The following is a 20,998-nucleotide window of genomic DNA, read 5'->3' on the forward strand; positions in this document are numbered from 1 at the left end:
TGTGTTATAGATGGTAATTTACTATGGAAAAATCATGAAGGCATACTGCTGAATTGCTTGAATATGGATGAGACTAACAATGTTATGAAAGAATTTCATGCAGGTGATTGTGGTGGACATTTGTATTGGAAGTCCACTGTGGATAAGATATTAAGGGCAGGTTACTATTGGCCCACTCTGTTCTCTGATGTTAAAAATTTTACCACTTCATGTCACAAGTGTCAAATGTTTGAGGGAAAAAGAAAGTTACTACCACTTCCCTTAAAGCCTATTGCAACAGAAAGGCCCTTTCAGCAATGGGGCTTGGATTTCATTGGGGAAATTCATCCTTCATCTTCAGACAAACATAAATGGATCCTAACAGCCACAGATTACTTTACTAAATGGATTGAGGCTATTCCATGCAGACAAGAAAATGATTCTACTATCATTCAGTTCCTTGAAACTAATATTCTTTCCAGATTTGGTTGTCCTGACAAGATTATCACAGACAATGCTGCTGCTTTTAGATCCAAGAAGATGGTGAACTTTTGTCACAAATTCCATATCACTTTGGGCCATTCTACTGCATACTACCCTCAAGGCAACGGTTTAGCTGAATCATCTAACAAAAGTCTTATCGACATCATTAAGAGGATACTGGAAGAGAATAAGAAAAATTGGCATAAGAAGCTTGTAAATGCCTTATGGGTAGACAGGCTAACAACTAAAAGATCTATTGGGGTCAGCCCATATGAGTTGGTTTATGGAATGGAAACCAAATTCCCTTCATCATTAGGGGTCCCTGTCATGAAGCTACTTCAAGAAAGTCAGGCTGAACCAAATAACATGCAAAGAAGAATCAACCAGATAATTTGTTTACAGCAAACCAGAGATCAAGTGTACAGCAGAGTTCAAGTCCTACAAGAGAAACTGAAGAAAGCCTTTGACAGAAGAACCAAGGCTGAAGATTTCTTTATTGGTGGTAAAGTGCTTAAATGGGATTCAAGAAGAGAAGACAAGGGAAAGCATGGCAAATTTGACTCCCTTTGGAGGGGACCCTTTGTAATTCAAGCAGTACAAGGAAATAACACTTATTTCTTGAAGAATTTGGATGGCACTGAAGCTGAAGAGGGCCCTGTAAATGGCCGGATGTTAAAGCATTATTTTGACTACTTTCCATGTATATAGCATGGCCTTGCCCTGTACATTATCAGTTGTATATAGTATTTTCTTTCAGCATATAGATAGTTCAGCTTCAGAAGTTTTGTAAATAAGCAGGAAAAGGCTTTTTATTTCAGAAGTTCCACAATGGTGAAAGATTCTAGTTTTGAAATCCAAAAAGAAAGCTTTCAAGTTTTGATAAGAAGTCAAAAGCCAAGTCAGTCTGACCTGCTGTTCTTGGTCTTTCAATTAGAAAAACCATCCCCAAGTGGAGCCACTGTTAGCTACCTATACCAATAGGTTTCATTTTTCATGATTGGTAGGGGAAGTGCCAAATATGCTCTACTTTGGTGATGCAAAGATCTCATATTTTGTGGAAAACACATATCTACAATTGTTTGATGCTGTCCTACTTCTGAATGGGTGATCCAACAGTCTAAACTGGGTCATGCCATATTTCAATTTTTGTTGTAGATTAGAGAAAGAAATTTGTCCAAACTGTTCAATCTTGGCAGATCAGTAGTTAGGTAGAGAATGAAGGTTCCCAACTGCTTAATCTGGGGCCTTGGAAGTAATAAGGCTAGCCTTAGATAGAAAATCAAAAGGAAATGCCAAAAGAAAAGAAAAGGGCACATGAGGGTTTGCAAGTCTAAGTGCACCCTCCCTGAAGTAACAAAAAATGCTAGGCTATAGAATGGGTAGGTAGATGGGGTTGCAGAAGCATGATTTCTTTCATATCACTGGCCTAAGCAGAGAAAACACATATTGGCCAGAGCACATCCACCTATCCAGCATTTTGGTGATAGTAAAGTGAAGCATGTCTAATTTCCCAATCATTCCCCATCAAACTCCTTGCTAACATCCCACTATCACCTTGGTTCATAAGAGAAATCGAACTCATTTGTTGATCCTTGTTGTATAGAAGAGCCACATTTCTTGTATAAAAATATTTTCATTTTGATCTACTCTCCTAACTAAGTTTGTTCCCTAAAAACTTAGTGTTTGCCTCCTCTCTTCCATATCTCCCATCCAATACTAACTACTAACTCTTTTATTACTTAACTCCCTATCTTCCCCTTTTCCCTGTTACTATATCACTATTGTGTATAAAAAGACCCAAAAATATGTATATACCCCTTTCCCCTAGGCAATATAGCCTTAAGTCCCAAAGGGTCGGAGCACAAAGGAGTTTTAGCGCTAGGGCAAAAGCGTGCTAAAGGGTCTATTTCGGGATTAAATCAACATCTGGTTGATTTAACAGCCCAAGCGCATTTCACCAACAAATACATGAAAACCCATTTGTTCTAAAAAACATTACAAAACCCACAAATCCGCCATCGTCCTAAGTTTTGTACCTGGCGCGCCTTTCCACAAATATCATTTGTTTAATGTCCGCTCCCCGCCGTATTATCTGATCACCTCCACTCCCCGTCGACCGTCGAATCAGGGCCCTCCCATTCGACGGCCCACAGCAATATCGGACCACCCCCGATGCCTGTACGTTAGCACCCGAAATCTGTCAGAGGGTGATGTCAGGGCTCGGACACGGGCCACTCTTGGGTTGTATCGGGCGGCCTCCTGCCAATACCGTGCCTATACCTTAAGCGGTCCAATATTACCACTTACCGCCTTCCGCTTACCGCCCGCCCAGTCGGCCCTACGTCACCTCCACGCCATTGCCGAGTCAGCACCACATCAGCACCCGACCCACCATCGCCCCGAGCTGTCTGCCACGTCCCCCGTCCACCTGGACCACTCACAGACCACCACGTCATCATTCCGTACCATGACCCCACCTATGACGTCATGCTGACGTCATCCGAGAAAAGCACGCCAAAGGCCAAATTTCCTATATTTTCGCCCAAAATCACGTTTTTTCGCGTTTTTGTGAAAAAGACTGTTATGCCTCCTGCATGAATTTTTACGTCCTTCTCGCCGCCAACCTGCAAAAAATTGATTCAAAGCCGTGGCCGCCCAGAATTCAGCTTGGATAAGCCTCCACCCATCGCGCCGTGACCAGGTATTTACCGTTTCTTCCTGCACCCGGTTATGTTTGTTCTTCTCTGTAAAAACGCCCAGAAGTGCCATTTTCCCCTGAAACTCAAGCTTCATTGACCTGCAAGTGACTCGATTTCCCCCAAGACTGACCAATTGTGCCCCTTTTTATACAAGAACTACCCTGTTTTCAGTGAAAATCCTTTTTACCTCAATTCCCTGCACAAAGCCGCATTTGCCTACATTCCCAAGTGAAATTCTGCTTGAAGAGCACCAAACCCATGGAGACACCAGTAGCTCTAAACATTCCACCTCTAAATGCCCCACAAAGAGAGCTAGAATGGCTGCCCCTGGCTGATAGAGACTACCAGATGGCAGAAGTAATCCCAGAGTACAGCAGATACCATATTCATGTACTCAATGAGCTGAAAGCCGAACATCTCAGTGGAAATGATATTCTAGGGATTTGGGACTCCAATTTGCCCATTTTCAATGTTGCTCAAGTCAATATCCTACCAGATTTAATCCATCGATGCAGTGCCAACTATGACCCATGTCAGAAAGCTGTCCTCAGTCCCTTAGGCTCAGTTTTGTTCCATGTCACCCCTGAGGCTATAAATCAAATGCTGCACTTTCATGCTACAAAGCCATTGACTCCTCTATCTATGATGGACTTGATAAAGCAAGGAGGCAAGCTATCCAGTGCCCAAATCATAGAGATTAATCAACTATTCATTCAATCAGGCTCTCAAACTGTGAGGACTCCTCCTATTGGAAATGTATATCTCAATGAGTTGGGCAAAATGCTTGTGGATATGATCAGTTATGTCCTGGGATACAGATCAACTGAGGATGTTTATGAAACCATTCTGGCCATGATGTTTGTCTTCTCCCCTAGAAAGCCTCCTTCTTTTCACTATGATTATGCTACATACATTGCCAATAAAATTCATGAGCAATTGATGAATTTAGAGAGGGAAAGGATATTTAGATACACTTCTTACATCTATCACTTGTTCCTATTTTATCCACCTGATAGCTTCCCTATTACTCTCAAGAAGTTTGATGCTCAGGGAAACCAAAGGTCTATGGTATTTTGGTCTTCAATCTTTCATCACATATCTTTTTCACCATATAGCTACTGTGAATTCATAGACCTCTTTATCCATCCAGCCATGTCCTTGCTGTTGAGTTCCCCTCCTCCAAGATTTACAGATGAGATGCAAAGAATCCTCCAGCTCTCAAAGGCCTACAACATTGGGGATTGGTACTTTTACCAACACCATACAGTGATCAGAATATATGGTTCTGAGTTAGCCCCATATAGGCTACCAAGATATGTCCCTATGAGACTTTTTTCTTTAGAATATTTTAGACAATTTGGAAATGCTGACATGATCCATTTCCGCAAAAAAAATAAGAAGGTACAACTCAAAGTCAGAAACCAGCTAGGCCCATTTATTTATAATAAAAGAGAAGAGGCATGGCAAGAAGCAGATAAGATCTTGCAACGCCTCGCGTTGCAAACCAGTTTCCTCTAGATACCCTATGATCCCAATCATTTCATTAGTCTTAGAAGGGTCAAATATAAGTTGGCTAGCTATGATCATGTCAGGTTGCCTCATATTGAAAAATATGCAAATCTGTTAAGATGGAAAGAGGGCACCTTAGAAGAGGCAAGTTCTAAAGAGGAAATAGCACAAAAAGAAGCAAAGAAACTTGAGAAGGAAGCTGACTTGGATTATTGTGCACAGGTTTCTTCTTCTTATCATACTCAACTTGGAGCAGTTGCCTCATCTTCTACAGCGCCCCAGAAAGCAGCTCAAACTATTCCTCAAGCAGCTAGCACATATAAGGGAAAATAAATGGAGCAGGAGCAGACACTCCCAACAACAGAGCAGCAGAAAGAACAAGCAGAACAGCATAAAGAACAGGCAGAACAGCAAGAGGAAATGGCTGAGACCCTTGTATCTGCAGAGCAACAGGCTCAAGAAAATGTGCCTCCAAGGCAGGAAACAGGAATGGATACCTCGGTACTTCAAACCCCAAGAAATGAAGAGAGAACTAGGAAGAGGGACAGACAACAAGAAACTCCCCTCACTACATCAGCAAGTCAACAAGGGGAGAAAAGGCAAAGATTAAACCCTTTTTCTGAAGAAGAGATGCCTATTGGACCATCCATGGGTATGGGCCCCCCTAGCATGGAAGCATCAGCCAGTTCATTCCAACAGGAACAAGAAAGACCACTTGGAGGAGAGGTCAGCTCCTCAAGCCAGCAAAGAAGGGCAGAGTCTGGAATCAAGAAACAATTTATGGATATAAAAGCTAGGAATGAGCTAGTCAGACTCCAGCTTTACAATCATTTGCTCAAGATGGCTCCCACTAATCAACAGAGGCTCATGTCAGCATATGACATTGGAGAAGGGAAGATGACTATGAGCCATTTTATGCCTACCATGCTGCAGCCACAGTCAGCTGCAGATTACTTCATAACCAACCTAGAGGTATTTGCAAAAGACATCCACCCAATGGACCAAATAGAGCTACATAAGCAAACGGGTGAGATGGTCTACTCTACTCTTGCAGATAAAACATTTCTAGCACACAAACTGCAAAATTCTCTCCATAATACTACTGCCCAACTAGAATTGGAGAAAGCTTCTTCTCAAGCCAAAGACAATAGGATTAGATCTTTGGAAGATATCATTATAGAGCTTGGGCATGACCCAAGTGATCCCAAAGCTGTGCAGGCACTCATGAAGGAAAAGGATGAAGATATATCAGCTTTGAGGAAGATGGTCAAACTTCCAGCAACCCTTCACCCCCAAACAGAAGATGTTGCTCAGCAGAGAAAGGATCAAGATGTAGTGGCCATGCTGTTGACACTACATAAACAATTGGTAGAAACAGAAGGACGATTGATAGCAACAGAGGGTGCATTACAGGCAACACTGAAACAAAAAGGAGGAGAGCAGATAACTCAGCCCTCTCAGCCAGTAATTAACCTTGAGGAGCCTCCTCAAATTATAAGTCCTCCCACAGGACAAATACCATATGGAGGCCCTTCAGCAGCAGCACTAGCAACAACATCAGGACAGACACCCAGCCTTGATATGCAAAATATGATGAAAGAACTTCAAGCTCTGGAGGCCCATATGGCAGAATTAAATGAGGCCATGGAAAAATTGGCTACACTTAATGAAAAATATGATAAATCAAAGCAAAGTGTAGCTGAAAAAACAAGGGAGGTAAGGGCTCTTGAGAAGAAAATAAAAGAACTGGAGAAAGAGCTCTCTCTTGATAAAGTTGTGGCTGAAATCAAGAAAGTCCTGTGGGCCAATATTGGTCAGTCTATAACATATCAATGGCAATATATTGAAACCATCCATGAGCATATAGATCTCATAGGCAGGGCCCAAAAACAAAGTCAAAGAGCAAGGGCATCTCTAAGCAATATGCCTGAGATAGCCAATAGGATGATCAATGTCCTTAACAATCGCACAGGCCCCCAGCTGGCAACAATGGGTATCTCTAACAGAACTGATACCATTTTACTAGTAAAAAGGGTGCTCACTTTGAGAAATCATGTGCAAACATTGGATAGAAGGTGCCAGGAAATGCAGACAGAGGTGAACAAATTCATGGAGAAATTTACAGCATTGCATAACAGAGGCCTTCCCAGCTTACTAACCAGTGCAGGAAGGTTACTATCTCATGAAAACTATGCCAAGAGGGTAAATACATATGCTACAAATCAGATCACTGCAGGATCAAGTGCCCCAGAGGAAACAGGGCCTGCATCTGGGCAGAGTCTCTATGACAAAATAGAGAATTTGTTTTTTATCATGAATGAGATTAGACATCTATTTGAAGTGCCTCCAAATTACTACAAATATACTGAGGCAGATGAAACCTTAGGCATAATTTTGAGACATCAGTTGCCTACTCAGGAATGGTGGACAAGAATGATACAGACATTGTTGTGAAGAAACGGATTTTTCACCAAATTTTTGTACATCAATTATAAGTCATCATGTTCAGAAAATTGATATATTCATTATGACTGGAGAGGAGTGGACAGAGCCAACTCAGCGAACAAATTTTGCCACTAAAGCAACACCGACAGATGTAGATGACGGGGCTGAGATAGCTGCAGCACGACAAAGCAATAAAGGGCTTATTACTCAGAATCAATACGAAGCACTCGACAGACCCAGTTGCCCCAAAAGTCAAGAATTTCTGACAAACAGCAAGCAGCTGTTGTATATTCATTTAAGTAGCTTTTAATTTTGTAAGAAATATCTTTGAAAGTTGGTAAGAGCAGTTATTGTGAAATAACTCACTGTTGAGATATTTCTATGATATTTTGTATATATGCACCCCCGCATAACTTATTGGGGGTTGTTGTTGCTCACTTGTTCAAGAGAACTCGACTGTATATTCTCTGAAAGATACAATACAAAGTAGCTGTTGGTTTCCAAAAAATCTGTTTGGCTTGGACGTGCTGTGATGAAACTATTGACTGCTACAGGATTCTCGTGCTATGGCGTGTTACAATAAGTGTTTTCTAACCGTATTTGTATTTCATTTCTTACTTAACCCCCCTCTGTGATGTATGGTGATTAATCTTGGTAGAAAGGTAAAAGACTAGTTCAGGATTTGTCCATCAAAGACACCCTAAACTCAATCCTTACTACTAAATATGTTTTCTTCAGGGTTAGCTGCAACTATGGAATTCTTAAATGCTCATATTTTCTCTAATCACATGATAAGTCTTTATTCAGTAATTCTCTGTTGCTGCTGAGTAGGATTTGTTCTTCATTTCGTGTTGCACTACGAAAGAACTCTTGATTGCCTTTCCTGGTGTAATTTATACTGTTTCTTTTCTAAAAATCAAAGTTTGTATCATGAATACCCATCTAGCCTTGCAGTGAACCTCTCTTTATCACAGACATCAAATCCTATTCATTTCTGGACTCCACATGCCCAATGGACTGAACTCTCTTTGATGCTTGCATGCCCTTCTTTGAACAAAAGCTGACAACCAAAATTTAAACAAAACTCTCACCTCATAACTAGCCTAAAATCTTCAAAAAACAAAGTTAAAACTAAAAGAGAGAGCCCTCTCTGATTACAGGTAGGCTAGAACCTGTAATCCAAAGCTTGGTTAGTGGTTACCCCGGCCGTATTCCCTCAGGAGTCAAAGGGAACAACCTGGGTGTTAACACATCAAACTGCGGATAAATTTGTCATCTCTTAGGAGTCTTCTCTCCTCAACATTCATTCATGCATCAAATTGTGGATAAATTTGTCATCTCTTAGGAGTCTTCTCTCCTCTTATCTGATAAGGAAAATATTATAACAGAACAATAAAATACTTGAAGAAGCCATAATAACAGAACAATAAAATACTATAACAGAAAAATCATGAAGAAGCACAGGGAAAACATGTAGAAAGAGAGAAAACGAAGAAAAAAAATCAATTACAAAATCCACAGAAACATGGCCAGTCATAATGACAGAACAATAAAATACTATAACAGAAAAAACGTGTAGAAAGAGATAAAGAAAACATGGAAGAAACACGGAAGCATTTACAAGATAACACGTAGCACCAAAATTATTTGGAAGAAAACATGAAGAAACACAAAGACATTTGCGAGTTTGGAAAGATATTTGCAGGCGCAGTGAATGAAGGCCAAGGCCAAGATTATATAGGTGAGCCGCTGGATAGCGGATTTTCTGTGGTCCTTGGGATCTGATAGCTTTTAGCCTTTTTTAGCTTTTGGGTTTTTTGGGCTAATGGACCACTTTTAGCTTTTTTTAGCTTTTAGGTTTTTGTTTTTTTGTTTTTAGCTTTTCCCATCAAGGACCACCGAATTGACTGTGAGAGAAGATCTCTGACATTGTGTGGTTTCACGAATTGATGCCCATAGTGGTTTCACAATTGATGCCAACAGCGAGAAATGGAACGGTCACACGGATCTAATGGAAAATTTAAGAAAATTGAATTTCCATTAAATGTATCAAAATTTTGAATGAAAATTGAATTTCCATTAAATGTATCAAAATTCTGAATGAAAATTGAATTTCCATTAAATGTATCAAAATTCTGAATTTTTTTTAATATTTTTAAAATTTTGGTTTACCCTGCTGTGCACGGTGCAGAGCAGTGGAAGCTGGGAATTTTTTTACCAGAGATAATGTGAGAGATTCTGTTGGACCATGGTTAAGATTTCAGAATTAGAGTGACCACATCATTTAAAAGAGAATCATGGATCATAATCTCATGCACTTTTAAAAGATGTAAAGTGGCTTGTGTTGGGTCCCTATAATACTAGTGATTACCCCATTACTATTGTAGTTATACCCCTTATTTATATTTTTATGCCCCTATTACCCCCATGTTGTTATTTCTGTGCCCCATAGAATCCCTCTATTGTTATTTTTGTGGCTTTATATTATTATTGTTAGGTCGGTTGGATTATATTGTGACTCATTAGACTTCTATATATAGAAAAGAGGTTTTGTCATTTGTATCATCCAAGAATTGTTCATTTATGTAATGTAAAGGAGGTTGCCCCCTCGAAGAGGCTGAATTCTAAGGCGTTTATTTATCTTTTCTATCTTTTCTTGAGCTGGTTTCATAACATTTGGTATCAAAGCTTTAGATTCTAGGGTTTCGCTGCTCCAAACAGGTCATTGTGGCATTTTCACTATAACTTTTTTTCTGTGATGTTTCAGAAGTCACAAAAAACATCCATTTGAGAAGAATTCATGCTGAACCTTGGGTACGCATTTCAGAGCTTTTCGAGCGATATTTACAGAGATATGATCTAAGGAAGTTGGTCTTTTTGCAGACTCCTGAATTACATTCAAAATAGGTGACCTGGGGAAAATTGTCATAACTTTCTCTCTGGGGATCGGATTGAAATTTCGTAAGAAGGTACAAAAATAGAACAGACTGTAGTTTCTTTTATGTGTGTTCCAGACCGAAAGGTTGAAACAGTTACTCGTGGCATGTCATACAAGTTCGCTCTACTGAACTAGTCTAAAAGCAAGTCACTATGGGAGATTTCACATAACTCTTCCTTGGAGAATCCAATTTGGGTCAGACTTGTGGCATTGGAAAGAGGACACAAAAGGCTACTATAGGTCACAATTTCAAAATTGGATGATCTGAAATTACAGAGATACATCAGATTCAATATCAGGCCTCTATAAAGTGAAAAAAGGTGTGTAGGTTTTTTTTAAATTTTTGTGTAAGCTTGGTTTAACGGAATTCAAAGGGCATAGTAAAGCATTATTATCAGTAACTGATGCCCCGAGGAAAGAAAATGCAAACACCTAGTAAGGAACCTGAAAGCTCTAGCATGACTCATGAAGAAGAGGAAGAAATGCTACATGATATATCAAAATTACAAGAACAAGTGCAACAAATGTCACGCTCACAAAAGCTAACAGAAGCTAAGATAAATGGCGTGGAATCTAAGATAAATGGCGTGGAAGCTAAGATGGATGATTTGAAGATAGATTTGAAGACAGATTTGAAGAGAGAAATGGAAAATTTGAAGACAGATTTGAAGACAGACATGGCATATTTGAAGACAGGTTTGACAAATTTTCTACAAGAAATACTTACTAATGGTGAAAAGGTTGTAAAGGAAACTCATGATGTGAACAAAAGTAATGTTAATCATGATTCCATAGACTCTAATGTTGGATCGAAGACCCACCATATTCCAAAAATCGATATGAGGAAGTTTGATGGCAAGGATCCCGCCACATGGATATTACAGATGGAGCAATTCTTCGATCTCAATAATGTGCAAAACACACAAAAGGTACGTATGGAAACTATATATTTGGAACCAAATCAGTTTGTATGGTATCAATGGCTTTGCTCTCGTAAAAAATTTATCACTTGGGCAATTTTTACGGAAGAATTGATAGCACATTATGAAGATACAAAAAGCAACACTTTTTTTAGCCAATTGATAAGTCTCAAACAAAAGGGTTCAGTAATGGAGCACATTGAGGAGTTCCAAAAATTGAACATAAGGGTAAAAGATATTCCAGAGGAGCATAGGATTGATGTGTTCATAGGGTCTTTAAAGGATAATATCCAACATGATGTTCGCCTTTGGGAACCTGATTCATTAGAGAAGGCATTCAGGTTAGCAAGAAAAATGGAAAGCAAAATTATGGCAACCAGGAAGCATACCACTCACAACTATAAAGACGGAAGTGTTGTTGCCCCTAGTCTTCCACAACCTATAAGGTTGACACCACAACAATTGGAAGAAAAAAGAGCAAAAGGGCTTTGTTACAGTTGTGATAGCAAATACACTAAAGGTCATAAGTGTGCTGAGAAGAAATTATTCTACATAGATTGTGAAGAGGAAGAAGAAAAGGAGCAAGAAAGGTCAAAAGAAGAAGATATACTCCAGGAACAAAGCCTAGATGAAGAACAAATAAATCCGACCATATCTTGTAATGCATTGGCGGGAATTACCACTCCTCAAACCATCAAGATAGAAGGACAAATCAAGAAGAAAAAGGTAATAGTGTTGATTGATTCAGGAAGCACCCACAATTTTATTCATTGTAGGGTAGCAAAAGAATTGAATTGCTTCCTATATCCAGCACCAGAGTGTCAAGTGATGATTGCAAATGGAGGAACAATAAATTGCTCTGGAAAGTGCCATAATATCAAGCTATCCATGGGAGAATATGTATTGACTAGCCCAATGCTTTCCATTCCAATGGGAGGTGTTGATGTTGTACTAGGAGTCCAATGGCTACAATCCTTGGGTACAATAGCTTTTAATTTTCAAGAACTTTTCATCAAATTTTCTACGGAAGGAAAGGAAGTTGAATTAAGGGGTATTGCAGGGAAACCAGGAAAGATAATCAGCTCTAATGGTATGACAAAGCTTCTAAAAAAGGAGCAAAGAGGTGTAATTGCACAATTATGTTCGCTAGATGTTTCCACATTGGAATCATCTATTTCTCCAGATCTCCAAAAAGTCCTGGACAATCATTCCAAGGTATTTGAGACTCCCAAAGGTCTCCCACCTATGCGTGATCATGATCATGCTATTCATCTGATTCCAGGAAGTGTTCCTCCAAACATCAGGCCGTACAGATATCCCTATGTCCAAAAAAGTGAAATTGAACGTATGGTTGCAGAAATGCTAGAGGCTGGTATAATTCAACCAAGTCAAAGTTCTTTCTCTACTCCAGTAGTATTGGTGCACAAGAAGGATGGATCATGGCGCATGTGTCCGGATTATAGGGAGCTCAACAAGCTCACTATTAAAGATAAGTTCCCCATTCCTGTCATTGATGAATTACTGGATGAATTGCATGGATCAATTTACTTCACCAAGTTGGATCTTCGTTCGGGATATCATCAAATCAGAATGAAGATTGAAGACATTCCGAAAACGGCATTTAGAACTCATGAGGGTCATTATGAATTTTTGGTCATGCCTTTTGGCCTTACCAATGCACCTTCAACATTTCAAGGTTTGATGAATTCAATTTTCAAACCATTCCTTAGAAAATTTGTGTTAGTATTTTTTGATGATATACTAATCTACAGCAAGTCTTGGAAGGATCATGTTGAACATGTTGACAGGGTGCTACAACTATTGGAGGAGAAACAATTATATGCAAAAAGATCCAAATGTTTCTTTGGAGTCCAGGAGGTGGAATATTTGGGTCATATTGTATCTCATGAAGGAGTTAAGGTAGACCCTAGCAAAATTAAAGCCATTAAGGAATGGAAAATTCCCACATCCATAAAGCATCTGCGAGGATTTCTTGGGTTGACAGGGTATTATCGCAAGTTTGTTAAGAATTATGGGAGAATAGCAGCACCTCTAACAACATTATTGAAGAAAGATGCATTTTCATGGACTCCGGAAGCAAAAAAGGCCTTTGAACATCTTAAAGAGGCAATGTGCCAAGCACCGGTCTTAGCTACAACGGACTTCACAAAAACCTTTATTGTGGAATGTGATGCTTCAGGAAATGGAATTGGTGCTGTTCTAATGCAAGATGAAAGACCCATTGCTTTTGAAAGTCGTCCAATCAAGGGAAAGTTTTTAAGAAAAGCTATTTATGAGAAGGAAATGTTGGCAATACTCCATGCACTTAAGAAATGGCGACCCTACCTAATGGGAAGACACTTCAAGGTAAAAACAGATCATGATAGCCTTAAATACTTTTTAGAACAAAGATTATCCTCTGAAGAGCAACAAAAGTGGGTCACAAAGATGTTGGGTTATGACTTTGAAATCATCTACAAAAAAGGGAAGCAAAATGTGGTGGCAGATGCACTCTCAAGAAAGGATGAGGATGTGGAAGCATTGTTGTGCGCCATTTCTATTATCCAACCAGATTGGATAAACGAAGCAAGGGAGGAATGGAAGAATGATGAAGAAGTGTGGGCACTTATTCGAAAGCTACAACAAGATTCCAGTACGTCTGATACATTTAGCTGGCAAAATGATTCGTTATGGTACAAAGATCGCTTATACCTCTGTAAGAATTCCCAGCTAAAACAAAAGATTCTTATGGAATTGCACACTTCTCCCTTAGGAGGGCACTCAGGATTTTTAAAAACTTACCACAGGGTTAAGAAGGAATTTTTTGGGGATGGCCTTAAATCAGATATTCAAAAGTTTGTGGCGGAATGTTTGGTTTGCCAACAAAATAAAGTTGAAACAATTAAGACACCGGGTCTATTACAACCTTTATCCATTCCAAGCCAACGTTGGGAGGAGGTTTCAATGGATTTTATCACAGGTTTACCCAAGTCTGAGGAAAGAGTGTCATCATGGTGGTAGTTGACAGACTTACCAAGTATGCACACTTTTGTGCATTATCACATCCATTTAAAGCCAGTACAGTTTCTACTGCATTTATGGAAACAATTCAAAAGCTACATGGAAACCCAAAGATTATTGTAAGTGACAGAGATCCCATTTTCACGGAAATTTTTGGACAGAATTATTTTCTTGTCTTGGTACTCAGTTAGCTCATAGCTCATCTTATCATCCTCAATCTGATGGGAAAACTGAGATAGTAAACAAATGTTTGGAAGGATATCTTCGTTGCTTTGTATCTGATAAACAGACACAATGGGTCAAATGGTTGCCTCTGGCTGAATGGTGGTATAACACTTCCTTCCATACAACAACAAAAATGACCCCATTTATGGCACTTTAAGAGAAAATTCTAAGGTTCAGGCAGTGGAACATCACATCGAACATCAACAACAAGTCCTCCAACTCTTAAAGGATAACCTCGTGTTGGCACAAAATAGAATGAAACAACAGGCAGATCAACATCGCAGTGAAAGAAGTTTTGATGTAGGTGATTGGGTATTCCTACGGCTACAACCATATAAGCAAATGTCCCTAAAGCAAGCTAAGAAGGATAATAAATTATCACCAAAGTATTATGGTCCGTACAAGGTGTTGCAAAAGATTGGTACTATGGCATACAAATTGGAGCTTCCTGCAGCTTCTCGATTGCACCCAGTTTTCCATGTTTCATGTTTAAAGAAGGTTATAGGCGACAAGCTCCCAATTCAAACAATATTGCCAGAACTTGACGAGGAAGGAAAAATTATATTGGAACCAGAAGCAGTCATAGAAACAAGAACTCGACAGCTACGAAATCGATCAATTTCAGAGTATCTTATCAAGTGGAAGAACTTATCCGCTGAAGATTCCACATGGGAGGATGAGAATTTTATGCAGAAGTATCCAGAACTACTCAAGCATTGAGGACACCAATTTTTTGAAGGAGAGGGGCATGTTGGGTCCCTATAATACTAGTGATTACCCCATTACTATTGTAGTTATACCCCTTATTTATATTGTTGTGCCCCTATTACCCCCATGTTGTTATTTCTGTGCCCCATAGAATACCTCTATTGTTATTTTTGTGGCTTTATATTATTATTGTTAGGTCGACTGGATTATATTGTGACTCATTAGACTCCTATATATAGAAAGGAGGTTTTGTCATTTGTATCATCCAAGAATTGTTCATTTATGTAATGTAAAGGAGGTTGCCCCCTCGAAGAGGCTGAATTCTAAGGCGTTGATTTATCTTTTCTATCTTTTCTTGAGCTGGTTTCATAATAGCTTGAATGATGCTTTAAGAATTAAATTATATTATTTTTTTGAAATTAAATGTGAGTGGTGAAAGACATTGTTATTTTTCTAAAAGCTTATGTGTTGCATATTTTAACATTTATATACTATTAAAAAGCAATATTATTGGATATGTATCTATATCTATATCTATATCTATATATATATATATATATATATATATATATATATATATATAATTAGATTACTCGAATTTTTTAAACACCCATTCATTAATTAATGCAAATTTAATATTTTATTTTCATAACCATTTGTATTTAGAATCCATTCTTCATTGTGTTACAATAAACACATATTCCTTCATCCGACGAGGAAACATTAACCAGGACACGACCACTTGAACAAGGTGGATCACCAAGGTCACCTTCTTCTAATTCATAGGGTACATGGCTCTCAACATGCCTTCCGTGGGCATCAATTGCATCCACCCATAAGCACAACTTCCTCAACATCCTCTTAACATCTTCTAGGGATGCAAAGAGGTTGCACCTTTCAACTTGTTTTGTCTCTGAGAACTAAGCCCAACAATGTCTTTTTTTGCCACTCAAGGGCCCCTGAATGTAGGAATTATTTCTTACTGACACTTGAGTGTCCAGGTTCAAGAACCCACGCACCCAAATCCCAGAGAAATTCTTAATTGGTTGACGACTTCCTTTATTCTCTCACCTTTGAATCCAATTATCTTATCTCCATACACACTTCAGGCAGAACTGCGTTGAAATAAGATGCTACTGACTCATGAGCAAACAACCTCGCACCCCTATGAAGATACCGAGGAGCACTCTGTCCACCCCTTTCGTTTCTCTAACGTTGCCTTGGGGGCATTCCGACGTCGTCAAGGGGTTGACTAGAATCTCTATGGGGATTACCCCTACTTGTAAAAGGAAAAATGAACTAGAATCTTTACCTATTGATCAAGTAAAGACAATAACACACTCAATCATCACAATAGTCCCAGATGAAATGACTAAATTTGGAAAGAAGACTGCCTGAGGAAAGAGGGAGTCACAAAAACTCCACAATAGACTTAAATTCCTCTAACATTTGACTAAGACAATACCACCTCACGACATGTGATGAACAATGATTACAACACCACAGGACCACACCACAAACCCTTTTCCCAAAATCACCACCACAGGAAGCCAGCGGGCCTTCGACAATACACACCTACACACAACACTACAACTATCCACGACGTGACACAAGGAATGCATACTTACAAACTACGAGACCCAAGACTGATCATGAAGAAGAACCGCAATCGTGAGACTTTAAACAATCGCAGACTTAAAAGGATGAGTCCATGAAAACCAATTCATCGAGAATTCAAGATAAACAACAAACCTGGCTAGATAGAAGGACAAAATAGAAGACAAGAACATGCAATCCAAATTGAATGCAAAAAAAGTGCTTCCAACTAGTCTAGCTAGATCCAATTGACAATTTAAAACACAATTACAATAATATCAATTAAAAGAGATTCAAATGACCAATCCATATATTTAACGGATCAAAAGACTAATAATAATTCTTGAAATTAGAGCATTTGCATTGATGTGCAAATACCTCGATGAACAAAATAAAGAAAACAAAAAGAATCAAGAAACCTGATCTTTACTGAAGGTTGGAAATTAATTAGCTGAAAACAAGGCTCGAGATGTTAGCTCGTTTAAGATCAATGGAGAATCACTACCAATTATATGAATGATATGACACTAGTCAAGTAATTAAGAGGAAATAAACATGATTTTATTGTAGAAAAAAAATATCCCTAGCTCTATCAAAAAACAAAAGTAAACACGTCAGTGCTTAATGCATGATTTGATGACAACAAATGTTTATTTTCTCATTTTTTTTTTAAAGAAATGGTTATGGGGTTTTACATTAATGCAATCAGGTTTGAAGGCTAGAACCATTTACAATTTAACAAATTTTTCTTCATCTGCATTCAAAAGTATCCAGAAAAGTCTAAATCTCATATTCCTCTATTGACATGACAATGTTCTTAACAATATACTCGTATGTAACCTCCAAAACACACCTGGAACTACTATATATTTGCAGAACCCAAATGAAATATAAACACACAAGACTACTCTTCATGATTTGCCTCATGCACAGGGGGGTATTCAATTTCTTGGTTTTCAATTCCTAGCTGAGAACAAAAGGATGCGTAATCAGTTGCTACAATGTGAAATTCCAAAGTTACCTATGGCTTGATCTAGGAGGATCTAAAAAAACCTAAAAATGAAATTTCTTGAAAGCGAATGGAAATAGTGCCATGTAAAAGAAAATCATTGAGATGATTCTAATGCAACTTGAATCACATTGATCGGAGTGTGTATGTGGAAGATATCGCAGTTTGAATATTTTGACTTCTAGTAAAGGGTTAAAACCTACTATGGTGACATGTGGTAGGTCACATGGATGTCACTTGGAAAATGTGGCATAGAGAGAAACGCATATGGCAACATGCTATTGATTGGGTGGCTGATAAGGCAAGGGTTAGAATAATTGAGTGGTGACATGTGGCACAATTAGAGGGTGGCACGTGGCACCTTAAATGCCAAAATTTTGAATGGTTCCACCAATGGTATTTGAATTTGTAACAACGACCATATTAACCAATTGTGCCACCAACAAAACACGCATAGTGGGTAGTAACCTCCGTGGGTTTTGTTGACACCTAATCCTCAGCGGTTGGGTGTACCCGGAATGTGAACAGTCATCAAGAAGATGAACTGATCAGTCACATTCATGTATATAAACAATAGTTACCTAATGAAATATATCAATCAATTTTTTCTGCCAAGTTTGGAGTTACCCTCGCCTGACATGGTATCAGAGCGCAGGTCCCAGGTTCCTTTTTTTGGTGTGCCTTGTAACTCCTCTATCCCATATTCTGCCTGCTGGTTTTAGTGTAATTGCATCCGTTGGTTAACGCCTCTGCCTTATTCCCTTCTGTTCTTAATAATCTGCCTCTGCCAGCGCTCTGTCCTCAAACGGCTCTGTCATTCTGCCACACCTGCGCTGCCCTGAATTCACCCAGAATCCAAAACCGTTCCAGCGTCTCTGGGCTCTGTCCACTAACGCATCTGTCCACTGAGCTTTCGATGCCAAAGATCCGTTGTGGCGGTTGAAGGGAAAGCGACTGCTGTCTGAGAGGACCCTCCTTCGGAAATGCAAGCTTCTGAAGGGTATGGCGGGTGTGAGAGACATCAAGATTCAAGACTGTTTAGCAGTCGGACTCAAGAAATTTCGTGAATAACATTGTCTACTTTCTGAAGGAACGATTGCCAGTCTTGCAGTCCATTTTCCGAAGGAGAGGAGCCAGATCGTTTTCTGGAGGTGGAAACCCATCAGATCAATGAAGTTGCATCTTCATCGTCAGAAATCACCGTGGATAGCCACGGTGGAGGCCGTGCGTTTCTTCTACAATTGAATCTGTCCTGCGATTTTCTGCGTCATAAAGTTGTGGAGCATTTGATCCACTTCGCAGAGCCGAAGAGGCGGCGTGAAAGTCGTGGAGCCTAGAGCCAAGCGAATGTCCGAATGGTAATGCTGTGAGTCAAAGTATTGCATAAGCAGTCTTTCAAAGCAATCAAGGTTGTGCGCAGTGTATACCATTCAAAACGTTTGTTCATAGTGTTGAGTATTGTGCAGTATCATTCAAAACATTTATATCATTCAAAGCGTTTATATATTGCGCTGCTTTCAAAGTAGTATTGCATGATATATTGATATATTGAAGTGATATATTAATACATTGAAGTGATATATTGAAGTGATCCCTTGCGCATTTTTTTCAAAACATAGTAGTATTGCATGATATATTGAAGTGATATGTACAATGAAATGCTGATGCTTCTAGCAAACATTAGAGGGATTTGAAGGCTGTAACGTAAGGAATTTTTTTTTTTATCAGCAGAAGTAATTTTTTACAGAATGCATTCAATCATTTCTATGGTAGGAATAGTTCTCACTGGCAAGGAGAACTATCCTGAATGGTCCCGGATGGTAAAACACACCCTCATCTACAATGAGTTGTGGAAAGGAGTATGTGTCGGAGAAGAAGACAAAGACCCTGTGCAGCCTACATCAGATAAAGAGCTTGTCATTTGGGAAAACAAGAACAACAAAGCCTATGCATTGATCACAGCATCTATAAATGAAGAAGTAAGTCATCATATTTCATCTTATTCAACTGCCTTTGAAGCTTTACAAAAGCTGAAAGAACTCTATGACTCACATTCTGCACTTGAAGTTGTTCAGCTCATGATTAAATTCTTCACTCTTGAACTGAAAAATAATGATCCCCTTGCTCTTGCATCTGAAGCAAAGTCTATAATGCATGATATTAAATCCACTAAGGTTGAGTTGGATATCCCTCTTATTGCTTTTCTCAAGGCACTCTATCCTACCTACTCCAATTATCTTGAGCCTTTACAAGAAAATGGAAATCTTAAAGATATAACCTTTGACTCTCTTGTGAAAAAGTTTGCTGAAAGAGAAAAAACATTTGGAAAGAAGACAGTTCCTGAATCTTCTGAAGAGACTGTGTGCCTTGCTCATAAAGAAAAGCATCCTACTCAAGACTTTACAAGAGGAAGATATTTCAGAGGCAGGGGGGGCAGACATTCTCAAGGAGAAAAGGCAGATCTGCATTGCATTCGTTGCAAACGAAATGGATCACATGATGCTTCTACATGCAAGCTACCATGGGACAAAATTGAGCAGAGAAGAAACTAGCAGAAAGGTAAAACTGATGATACAGACAAAGGTAAAGCACCTGAATCTGCTCACTATATTGAGGCACAACGTAACATTGGAGTAAATAAAGATTTGTTTAATGCCTCACTTGCTTCTTCGAAAAATGATTGGTTTCTTGATTCAGGAGCAACCTGTCATATGACTCATAGGAAAGATTTTTTTGAAGATTTCACTGACAATGTTGATGGAGCAATATACTTTGCAGATCAATCAAAAATCAAGCCATCAGGGCTTGGCACAATCAGGCTTAAACTGCCTGGTCTTCCAGACATTCTTCTGGATCATGTTCTATATCTCCCACAGCTCAAGAGAAACTTGTTGTCCTTGGTACACATCCGTCAACAAGGTCACTCCATTCATATGTTTAATGGCAAGCTTGAGGTAAGAAAAGCATCTAACCACTCACTTGTCATGAGGGGAATAGAAGAAGAAAGACTTCTCAAACTGCAAGGAACCTCTGCTCATGCACAACATTTCTCATATATTTCTCATCATGAAGAAGGTACACTTCCATCAAGTTTATTATGGCATGCTAGATTTGGACATTTAAACTATGACAGTCTCCGCTTATTGAAGAAAAATGGTGTTGTTGGTTTGCCTACAATTCCTAGAAAACATAAGCAATGTGATGCTTGCATTCTAGGAAAGCATAGCAAACAGTCTTTTCATGATTCACATTCAAGAGCACATAGGAAGCTTGAACTCATTCATTCAGATTTATGTGGTCCAATGCCTGTTCCTTCTGCAAATGGAAATAAATATATCATGACATTTATTGATGATTACACCAGAATGTGTTGGGTTTATTTATTGAAGAACAAATCTGATGCTTTTCAAACATTCAAGAATTTTCATAAATGGATTGAAATGATGCACAATCTCATATTGGGTCT

This window comes from Pinus tabuliformis, chromosome 8, assembly GCF_031772625.1.
Source record: "Pinus tabuliformis cultivar Carrire ecotype Pingquan chromosome 8, CPIR1, whole genome shotgun sequence".
In the NCBI taxonomy this organism is placed as follows: Eukaryota; Viridiplantae; Streptophyta; class Pinopsida; order Pinales; family Pinaceae; genus Pinus; species Pinus tabuliformis.